Consider the following 12,199-nt stretch of genomic DNA (forward strand, 5'->3'; position numbering starts at 1 on the left):
AACTAGAGTGTCTTAATTTTCTACTTTTAGTGCTAGGGATTGAACTCAGGGCCTGGTACTTGCTAGGTAAGTGTTCTGCTGTCGACCTACTTCCTCAGCTCTGTAGGAACTCTTTACATACTCTTTTCTTAGCAACATACATTGCCTCACTGAGCTTTCTCATTGTTGTGATGCTCCCTTTAATGGGCAGAAATCTATGATTTTCATAGTGTAGAATTCCTATTTTGGGGTGTATATAACAAGACCATTACATATTTTCATGTAACAGTTTTACAGGTTTAGTGGCATGATTTCAAGGCCAAGGTTTAGCTTTATCTTGGCTGTATTTATGTAAGCACCATATGATTTGGAATATTGTAGATTGATTCTTGAGACTGAGGAATGTAAATGACCCATTTTTTTTCATGGTTTAAGCTACGGTATATCCTTCATTTGAACTTTGGGTTTAACTTGTCAATTTATATAAAAAAATCTGTTAGGGTCTTTATAATATTTCAGTGTCTATGTAGATAAATGTGGGGGAGATTGACAAGCTAGGAACAGTGGGTTTCATGATCTCGGAATAATATAGTTCTCTATTACTTTAGGCTGTCTTTATGTCTTTTGGCAATGCTCTGCAGTTTGAAATGCTTTTCAGGAGCTAACTATGTTTTCCATGAATACTACTTCTTATGTCATTTTTGGCAGTGTGTCAGAGAGTATCAGTCAATTAGTACTTGAGTTATTCCTCTCAAGATTCAAACTCTGTAAGGACTTCTGTTGCCTGGCTTAGGTATCGCCCTCCCTTGCAAATGTCCAGGAATGGGCTGAAGATTTTGACGGACAGTCTTTTTTTTTTAAAATTATTTTTTACACTCCATATTCTATTCCCTCCCCCAATCCAAGATAGTTTTACTGAGATTGTACAGGTTCAGAAAGTGGTGGGAAGGACACAGACCCATAAGGGCACAAAAGTCTACTCTTTTTTAAATTAGTAATTTATTTTTTACTTATTCACTTTACATCCCACTCACTGCCTCCTCCTGATCATCCCCCCGATAATACTTCCCCCTTTCTCCCCTTTCCTTTTCCTTTGAGCAGGTGGGGGGTTCCCCCCTTGGGTATCTTCCCACCTTGGCACTTCAAGTCTTTGCAAGGCTGGGTGCTTCTTCTCCCACTGAGGGAACTGGGTGGGAGAGGGGATTGGGAGAGGCATAGTGGAGGGGTTGGGGGTTAGTTGTGGGGAGAGGGAAGGGGGGTGGCCCAAGGCCATGAGAATGAATAGAAACTTGCAAGGGACAGGGAGGGAATAGGGGTTATCTACAGGAAGAGACCTGGGATAGGGAAGGCACCCAAGAATCAATGGGGGAGGGGGTGTCCTTAGCTGTGACTTGAAACATTGGGGATACGGAGCCTGGGGAGGCTGCCTCCTGTGGCTAGGCAGTAATTTCGGTAGAGCGATAGGGATGCCAACCCACCCACAAAACTTTGGATCCTTATTCTGTCACAAGAAATTCAGGGACTGGAGTCTGAGGGAATGGCCAACCAAAAACCAGCCCATGGGCAAGCACCAATCCCTGACAGTATTAATGATACTCTGACACACACACACACACACACACACACACACACACACACACACACACACACAATACCCTGTTATGCTTGGAGACAAGATTTTGCTCTTACGAGACAGAGACAACAAGTATCTATTAGTAGTAGCTGAGCTAGAAACCTTATATTATCTCATTTAATCTAATTACTATACATGTAGTTCATGTCCCATTTTCATTTTAGAATATAGGTACATTTTGAGTAATTATAACATTTGCCTAACACTTAAAAAAGCTTAGAATAGATTATCTGTAGTTGGAAGAATTGTAAAGCTATACCCCAACCACTGGGATATATCCCTTTCTTGTCTCGTGACCATAAAGTCAAATACCCGGGTGTGAAGGGACTTTGCAAATTAAGGTTTCTAATCAGCAACGTTGGATTGGAGAGTATATCTTACATTACTGATGTGCACATAGTGTAACCCCATGAGCTGTTTAACACAGGAAAGAGAGCACAGGATACAGAAGAGGAGGAAGTGGATGTGGTCGATGGGGAGGTAGGGGAAACCCAAGGTCTGAGATAGACTCCATGTGCTATTGCTGGCTTTACCAGAAACTGAAGAAGACGTGGAAGAACCTAAACATGCGAACATTTCCAGAAGATGATGGTATTCCCTGACAGCAAAGAAGTGAGAATCTCAGGCCTACTACCACATGGAACTGAATTCTGGTGACAACATCAGTGAATCTGTGGGTAAATCATCATAGTTGCTATGAAAGCCTCTGAGGCTCCACAAACCATAAAGGCTATTATAACTGCACGCCCAAACCAGACGCTAAGGCCATATTGCTGAAGGCATTGCATGCTTAGGTTGCAGGACATGGACAAATTGAGCTAGGGTTGAATTGGAAACTCTCCCTGGCTCTTACACCCTTTCTGACTCCTCTTCTTCAGGGTTCCCCAATCCTGATAAATATATAATGTTTAGGGATGAGTATTCACAAGTCTCTCTTTGTACATTGTCCAGGTGTCCTAAGTATTTGTTCATGCTCGCAGATCAGTGCAGTCACAGGCTGGCTTGAGAAGGGATTTGCTTCTCTCAAAATCAGTAACAATTTTATTCCAGTGATATGCTTGTTTTCCTTGCCTCCCATAACTAATTGCTATGGATGCCTTGTCTTAAAACAATAAAAAGGAGTCAGTTTTCTTTAATGATGTGCCCTTTGCTATGTCCACCGCACTCCAGGGCAGGCCCACTCCAGGAGAAGGTAGGCAGCACAAGCTGGAATCTGGGGAAAAAGAAAATTCAAAGTTGGGTGGATAGAGAGGAAAAGGTAGGGAGGGCAAACCAGAGGAGCTGGGAGAGGTGTGGATATGATTTAAAAAATTATTTAAATCTATCAAGAAAATAATGCAATTTTATTAAAAACAGTATTTATTTGCTCATTATTCTGGAGCCTGGAGTCTAAAATCAAGGTATTGACAGGACCTGGTCCCTTGCAAATCCTCCAGAGAAAAATTCCTCCTTGATCTTATAATATTCTGGTATCTTTAAGCACTCCTTGAACTATAAATCCACGACTACAATATCTGCTCATATCTTTACATGACAGAGGTCACTTCAGTCTGCTGTAAGGATACATGCTAAATTTAGAACCTACCAAGCTGGTCTAGAATGAATTTTACTTTGATACCCTTAACGTAGTTATATCTATAAAAATTATTATTAATGTCTTACAAATAAGGTCATAGTCACAGATTCCAGGGGCTAGAATATAGTTGTATCTTCCTAAGGAATACTATACAATCTACTATGGGCAGGCAGAAACTATAATATTATCCCTATTTTATGGATGCACACTTATTTTTGAGACAGGGTCTTATGTTGCTCTGGATGTAGTACTCAGCAAAGGCTTGCCTCAAATTCTTGGCAGTCCTCTTGTCTCAGAATCCCAAGTGCTGGGACTACAAATATATGCTGCCATACCTGTTTTATACATACAGTGTGTAGTTTTAGATATAGAAACATAAGTAGATAATTCACATATAGGACCAGGAAAAAAAACCAAACAAATAGCTTGGACATAAGTTGGCCTCCTTGGCTTTTCTTTTAAGCTCTTCAGAGAAAGATCAGTCAATAAGTAGGGAAAGACAAAAATAATGCTCAACTAATCTTTTACCCCATCCTCCTCCTCCTCCTCGTCCTCGTCCTCCTCCTCCTCCTCCTCCTCCTCCTCCTCTTCCTCCTCCTCCTTCTTCTTCATTCATCCTGTGACTCAAGGTCATGGAATAACATTACCTAAAGGTATGTCTCCTAGAGGATTCTAGATTCAATCAACTTGACAATATTAACCATTGCACAGAGAAAGAAAAGAGAAAAAGAAAGGAAAGAAGGAAGGAAGGGAGTAAGGGAGGGAGGGAAAAAAGAAAGTAAAATTGCTATTGATCTCTAGATTATCCTGAGACAGTTCTTTATCTGGGTCTGATGTATAGATGATTTAGTCACTGCCTTTGGACCTCTTGGTAAAAGTTGGTTTGTTTTTGGTTTAAGAGCCAAGCTGCATGAAAAATGGCTTTCGGCATCTCAGTCATTAGTTGAGGGGCCAGTTTATAACTCTTATCTGTGCCGATCATTTCCCCAGGAGCTACAAAAAAGTATAACTGCTTCCTCAGACAAACATTGCATCATTCTGTGCTGGAGGAAGAAATCATTTGAATCCATTTTCTCCAGCCTGCATCTAGGGAAATCAGATTATAGAGTCCTTGTATCTAGTACTGTCAGTGGGTTGGGAATTACAACTGGGCTCCTTATCTAGCTTTAGAGTTAGCAAAGCATCAGAGAATTGGCTTATTACATTTCTCCTTAAAAACAAATGATTTGCTCCTTCCCCGGAAACTCATTTGACATGTCAGTCACTAGGCATGCCCTGGCCCAACACTAATGGGCTCGTCTTATGTGAAGCTATGGCTTCATTTTCTTTTCAGTGTGTGGTGTAATGCAATTGTCTCTCACTCTTAATTTTATGAAATAATGGGGCAGAAGAGGATCTATCAAGGTTATTAAGTCCTTCCTCAGCCTTGAGATACATTTAACTCTTGGTCTTCTGAACTCATCAAAGTGATTTAGCAGTGACTACACAGGTAATTCAGGCAAAATGTCTATTCCCTTGCTCTCACTATTTAGACCTGCTTCTGATTGCTTTTGTAATGAAAGGCAGAGAGTTGAACAATTCCATTAAGTAAAACACTCTATGAAACACAGAAGGCATTGGTGGCATCAATGCTGTATGATTTTTAATAATCAGAACTAATGCTATATGCCACATCACAGTTTACAAAACACTGTACAATTGTCCTACATAAACTTTGTGAGATGTGAGGCACTACATTCATTTTAAAGAAGAGATAAGTGGAGATCAGAGTAGTTCCATACATTATTGGTATCATTTGAATGGTGGTGGAGGTAGTTGATGCTAGAGCCAGGTCTTGGACACAGTATTTTGTCTCTTTTATACAATTAAATTCTTTTAATTTAGATGTAGATGTTCAGGGAGTTGAAAGCAAGAAACATAATTAAACAATTTGTTTCAACTGGAATTTAGAAGGTGGTTGGGACTTTGAGGATCCTCTAAACTATCATTTTATTTTACTAATTGGGATTAGAAATATGGCTTCTCAAAGTTCTCTAGAGTCTGTGTTAAGTCTGATCTTGTGCAGGTGTTTCAGCGTCTTTTATAGAGATAGGAAGCAAGTCTTCAGCAGTGGCAAATAGTACTTATGTTCAGGGTTTAGGTCCAGACCTATGCCCAAGCAGTGTTAGAGCTTGTGGTGAATTTAACATACTAGTTCACTTTAAATTTTACTCAGGTTTTCTTCTATAGAACAATTTAAAAATGTTGATTAAATAGCGAATACAGAAAGTTATAGATTCCTGAATGAGCCAGAAATAAGCTACAACTGTGTTTCTCTCTGAACTAATTAGGGACCCCAAGAAAGATGAATAAATGTTAGCCATAATATCTAGCTACATAGAAAGCCTCATTAAAATCTCCAGTGTAAAAATAGAATGAACCACATTTTCTGGCAGACACAAGCAATTAATAAAGAGAAATATAAGTAAATAAGGATTTTTTCCCATGGGAATTGTAAAATCTTTAATGAAAAGTTCTCAGGTCAGTGACAAAAATGTAATACACATTTATTAATATCTAGGAGACACAGTTGTTGAGTAAGCCATCCATAAAAAGGGATAAGGTGTTAGGAAAGTTGTGATAAGTGGAAAATTCATAATATTAAATTTCTGCATGAGTTAGTAAGAAGCAAATGAATCAAGTGTTTATTGCAGAGAGTTAATGTAAGCCTTATGGAAAATCCTGTCTTAGGCTGCTCAGGTGCAGGACATGCTAGTCAGAGCAACAGGTACATGTTCGGTCCCTCCCATGCCTGGTTTTGAATCCAAAAGACTGAAGTTCCTGATGCCCTTTCCTGCCCCATTGCCCACCCCTGCTGCCATGCCCCCACACCTACATAGATGAATATCTGCTGCTTAGGTACAGACCACAACAGTCAGAAGAGCAGGTTTAGGCCACTCCAGCAAGAAAAAACACAAGTGAATTCAAGCAGAGACTCAGAACCCCAGATAATTGGCCCATCCTTGGACTTCCTCCACTCTCTCAGTGCCCCTCCCTCTTTCCAATTTCCTCTCCCCTTCTCATGACCACATCCCATCTCCAAACTTGGACAGAGATATCATATCGGAACAATGTCCAAGCTAGTCCAGAAAAGTTTAATCCCCAACTTGGACACAGACTCTCTGCTGGACCAGAGGTTAAGTTGGCTGCCAGAAATCTAGGCCCCAAGGCCAGCAGTCCAAAGAGAAGACAGAAACTGAGAAATGAAACATCCATCCAAAGTAGACAAATTTAGGAATTGGCACCTAGACCAATAATCATCCCAAATCCAGATTCCTAGACACTAGTCTAAGAAGCGAGTCAACAACATCCAGGGCAATATGGTATCATCAGAGGCCTGCTATCCTACTACAGCACACCCTGAATAGTCTAATATAGCTGATGCACAAGAAAATGATGTTAAAACCAACTTTGTGAAGACGATAAGGGAAATGAATAAATCCCTTAAAGAAATCCAGGAAAACACAGACAATCGGAGGAAATGAGTAAACCCCTCAAAGAAGGTCAGGAAAAGAACAAACAGGTGAAGAAAAGGAATAAAACTGTTCAATATCTGAAAACGGAAATAGAAGCAATAAAGAAAACACAGGGTTATGCTGGAGTAACTTTTGACATCAGATATAGTGGTATGGAACTTCAAGTGTACGTATGGAGAACAGTTCCTGTTCAGGTGGGTATGCTGACTCAGGAAGCTGGAGTTCAGGATAATGACAACTATATAGTTGTTGGCTGTAACAGCTATGGGTGGGGGGAGTACATGGTACTTTCAGGAGTGTTTGGAGTTATGTATCCTCAACAGCATTTAGCAGAATGCACATCTGGGTAGGCTGGCTAAGGACACTGGTGTTCACACGTATACAGAGAGGTATGGCAACAGGAATCTTGGTGTGACTCCAGGAATTAGAGCTGGTGTTATGCATGTGACAGTGGGGCTGTTGCCAGTGATAGAGGTCAAGGCCAGGTATAAGCATTCAGTGGCTTCACTAAGTTTTAGGGTCATGGTACACATGGTAGCACATTGAGCTACACCCTTAGCCCCGTCTTCCCACCATTTCTGTAGTCATGTTTACTTTCTTTTTCCTTTGTGTTCTTACTACAGTTTAACTGGTCTTTTTTATATTCAGAATACCTCCTCTCCTCCCCTCCCCTCCCCTCCCCTCCTCTCTTCTTTTTCTCTCCCTCTCTCCCTCCCCTCCCCTCCCCTCCCCTCTCCCTCCCCTCCCCCCTCCCCTCCCCCCCTCCCCTCCCTCCCTCCCCTCCCCTCCCCTCCCCTCCCTTTCTCTCCTGTCTTCTTTTTCTCCCTGTGATATGGTGCAATGTCCTACTTCACCATCTCACTGATGTTACTGCGCTTATTGCCAAATGCCTTTTAATTTTGGAAAGAGAAAAACATTATTGCCTGAGAGGAGTTATTTTTAGTTTGAGAGCAAGTACAGTGAATGCTCAGTATCATATGCTTGTGCATGATTCAATGCTATATATTTCATTAATGAGGTCATTTGCCAAAGTGAGAATAACGGGCTTATTTAGCTCTGATGACAACGTGGAATATCCTCTACTGTTAGTAAAGGTGGGTAGATGCAACCTAGAAACATCAAACTGAGGTGAGGTCTGTCTCATGGAGCATCTTGCTTTCCTATATTAGATTTAAAGCTGCCAACATGAAGAGGACAGTTTTCTTAGGATTCAACTTTGGATGTTGTTACACTTCCCAGTGCTGTATTAATCGCATAGTAATGAATTTAATTTATTTAGCAAACGTTTACTGGACACAGACACCATGTGGTCACTGGGGATACATGATGTGTAAACACGTCATGTCAATAAATGCAATTTAAGAGTATTTAGATTGCTATCAATAAAGAGCTATAAGTTGTAGTGAGAGTTTCTAATTGAGGTATGCAAGCCACGAGGGCTTTTCCAAGAAGCTGAGATTTTATTTTATTTTATCTTATTTTATTTTATTTTGTTTTGAGACAGGACTTCACAGTATAACCCAAGCTAGCACCATATCATGGAAAAACCTAGAGCAAGACCAAGAAGCTGCCAGCTTTTTCCTAGGAAGACTAGAGGTTAGTTGAGAAATAGAGGATCTTGACATAATGAAAGTGGGCATGGAGATGGGCCCCACCCCATCATACTTCTTGGTCATGGGCATTTAACCCAGATTCTAGCTGCTGCTGTTTTTCTCACTTACCCACCCATCAGAGGGAGATTAGAAGTATGACTCCCTCCTTAGTGTTTAGCAATTGTGCCTGACTCAGAAGTGCCACTTGGCTTGTACTTAGAAGACTGAATCACAGTGTGGGAAACTGTGAAGGCAGCAGAGTGCTGGTAAAAAGTTTTAGGTACAGACACTGAGTATAGTGTAAGAACATCAGAAACAGTGGATCCTCATTAAAAAAAAGATTTTAATGATTTCTTTAAGAATTTCATAACATGTATTTTGCACATGCTCACTGTCAACTTCTCACCCTGACTCTTCCCAGATCCGCCTCCATCTCCCTACTCTTCCCAGAATCCTGTCTTTTAATAACCCATCAACTCCAATTTAAGCTGCTCATATATTCCTGGGTATGGGGCCACACACTTGGGGGTGTGGTTGGCTTGCTAGGAGCCATGCTCTTATAGAAAACCGATTCTCATTTTCTTGGAAGTCACAACTGTGTCTAGCTCCTCAGTTAGGAGTAGGGACTCATAAAGCACCTCTCACTCCATGCTGGAATGTCAGTTGGCTGGTCAGCAGGCACCCACAGCTGCCGTGGGTTCAGGAGTACATGGGTTTGTCATGTTCAGGAGACACAACTCCATTCTCATTCTCTATGACTTTGGCTGTTAAAAATCTTTCTGCCCTCTCTTCTGCAATGATCCTTGAACCTTGGGAAGAACTGGGATATAGATATGGGTTAGCACAGCAGCGAATTAGCACTGGTGCTAATGGCTCAGCTCGGTCTTAATGACACTCTTTAGGTCCCAGCTGCGATGTCATCTGCTCTCCTCTGTCATACTTGCTTATTGATGGCTTTCATTCACGCTCTGCCCATGTATGCTGCATCATCCCATCCCACATAGTTCCCTTTGCAGTGTTGACCACAAACTGACATCCCATTTAATTATGTATGTGTCTGTTTATTGATCCAGTCTACACCTTATTATGAGAATGTCATTTTGTAAGAACAAAGGCACTTTTGCCTTTTTATGTTGGAGGTCCTCAAACAGCATGATTACAAATGCATGGATATGTGTGTGTGTATGTGCGAGTGTGTGTATCAGAGAAAGAGAGACATAGAGACAGAGACAGAGAGACAGAGAGAGACAAAGCAGGACAGAGACACAGACAGAGAAAGAGACAGAAATAGAGTGAGGCACAGAGAGAGCAAGAAACAGAGAGATACACCCAGAGACAAAGAAAGAAACAAAGAGAAACAGCCAGACAGACACACACACACACAGAGCAGGAGACGTTTTTAGCTTATCTAGAAACTCACGCAACAAGAATAGAACAGAACTTCACATTGAACACTTCTCAGAGACTATTCTCCAGAGTGTGTTGTTGAGTCACTTCCTCACCTTCAAGCCATTGATTAAGAGTCCATCTGCCTGGTATCTGTCTAGAAATTTATTCATTTCATCAAGGTTTTCCAGTTTTATTGAGTATAGCCTTTTGTAGAAAAATCTGATGGTGTTTTGGATTTCTTCAGGATCTGTTGTTATGTCTCCCTTTTCATTTCTGATTTTGTTAATTAGGATTTTGTCCCTGTGCCCTCTAGTGAGTCTAGCTAAGGGTTTATCTATCTTGTTGATTTTCTCAAAGAACCAACTCCTCCTTTGGTTGATTCTTTGAATAGTTCTTGTTTCCACTTGGTTGATTTCGCCCGAGTTTGATTATTTCCTGCCGTCTACTCCTCTTGGGTGAATTTGCTTCCTTTTTTTTTCTAGAGCTTTTAAGTGTGTTGTCAAGCTGCTAGTGTGTGCTCTCTCTAGTTTCTTTTTGGAGGCATTCAGAGCTATGAGTTTCCCTCTTTTTTTCCATTTTTATTAGGTATTTAGCTCATTTACATTTCCAATGCTATACCAAAAGTCCCCCATACCCACCCAACCCCAATCCCCTACCCACCCACTCCCCCTTTTTGGCACTGGCATTCCCCTGTACTGGGGCATATAAAGTTTGCAAGTCCAATGGGCCTCTCTTTGCAGTGATGGCCGACTAGGCCATCTTTTGATACATATGCAGCTAGAGTCAAGAGCTCCGGGGTACTGCTTAGTTCATATTGTTGTTCCACCTATAGGGTTGCAGTTCTCTTTAGTTCCTTGGGTGCTTTCTCTAGTTCCTCCATTGGGGGCTCTGTGGTCCATTCAATAGCTGACTGTGAGCATCCACTTTTGTGTTTGCTAGGCCCTGGCATAGTCTCACAAGAGACAGCTATATCTGGGTCCTTTCAGCAAAATCTTGCTAGTGTATGCAATGGTGTCAGCGTTTGGAAGCTGATCATGGGATGGATCTCTGGATACGGCAATCACTAGATGGTCCATCCTTTCGTCACACTTCCAAATTTTGTCTCTGTAACTCCTTCCATGGGTGTTTTGTTTCCTATTCTAAGAAGGGGCAAAGTACCCACACTTTGGTCTTCATTCTCTTGAGTTTAATGTTTTTAGCAAATTATATCTTATATCTTGGGTATCCTAAGTTTCTGGGCTAATATCCACTTATCAGTGAGTACATATTGTGAGAGTTCCTTTGTGATTGGGTTACTTCACTCAGGATAATGCCCTCCAGGTCCATCCATTTGCCTAGGAATTTCATAAATTCATTCTTTTTAATAGCTGAGTAGTACTCCATTGTGTAAATGTACCACATTTTCTGTATCCATTCCTCTGTTGAGGGGCATCTGGGTTCTTTCCAGCTTCTGGCTATTATAAATAAGGCTGCTATGAACATAGTGGAGCATGTGTCCTTCTTACCGGTTGGGACATCTTCTGGATATATGCCCAGGAGAGGTATTGCTGGATGTTCCGGTAGTATTATGTCCAATTTTCTGAGGAACTGCCAGACTGATTTCCAGAGTGGTTGTACAAGTTTGCAATCCCACCAACAATGGAGGAGTGTTCCTCTTTCTCCACATCCTCGCCAGCATCTGCTGTCACCTGAATTTTTGATCTTAGCCATTCTGACTGGTGTGAGATGGAATCTCAGGGTTGTTTTGATTTGCATTTCCCTGATGATTAAGGATGTTGAACATTTTTTCAGGTGCTTCTCTGCCATTCGGTATTCCTCGGGTGAGAAATCTTTGTTCAGTTCTGAGCCCCATTTTTTAATGGGGTTATTTGATTTTATGGAGTCTACCTTCTTGAGTTCTTTATATATATTGGATATTAGTCCCCTGTCCGATTTGGGATAGGTAAAGATCCTTTCCCAATCTGTTGGTGGTCTTTTTGTCTTATTGACGGTGTCTTTTGCCTTGCAGAAGCTTTGCAATTTTATGAGGTCCCATTTATCGATTCTCGATCTTACAGCACAAGCCATTGCTGTTCTATTCAGGAATTTTTCCCCTGTACCCATATCTTCGAGGCTTTTCCCTACTTTCTCCTCTATAAGTTTCAGTGTCTCTGGTTTTATGTGGAGATCCTAAATCCACTTAGATTTGACCTTAGTACAAGGAGAGAGGTATGGATCAATTCGAAATCTTCTACATGATAACAGCCAGTTGTGCCAGCACCATTTGTTGAAAATGCTGTCTTTTTTCCACTGGATGATTTTAGCTCTCTTGTCAAAGATCAAGTGACCATAAGTGTGTGGGTTCATTTCTGGGTCTTCAATTCTATTCCATTGATCTACCTGTTTGTCGTTGTACCAGTACCATGCAGTTTTTATCACAATTGCTCTGTAGTACAGCTTTAGGTCAGGCATGGTGATTCCGCCAGAGGTTCTTTTATCCTTGAGAAGAGTTTTTGCTCTCCTAGGTTTTTTGTTA

This window comes from Mus musculus, chromosome 6 (genome assembly GCF_000001635.26).
Source record: "Mus musculus strain C57BL/6J chromosome 6, GRCm38.p6 C57BL/6J".
Lineage (NCBI taxonomy): Eukaryota > Metazoa > Chordata > Mammalia > Rodentia > Muridae > Mus > Mus musculus.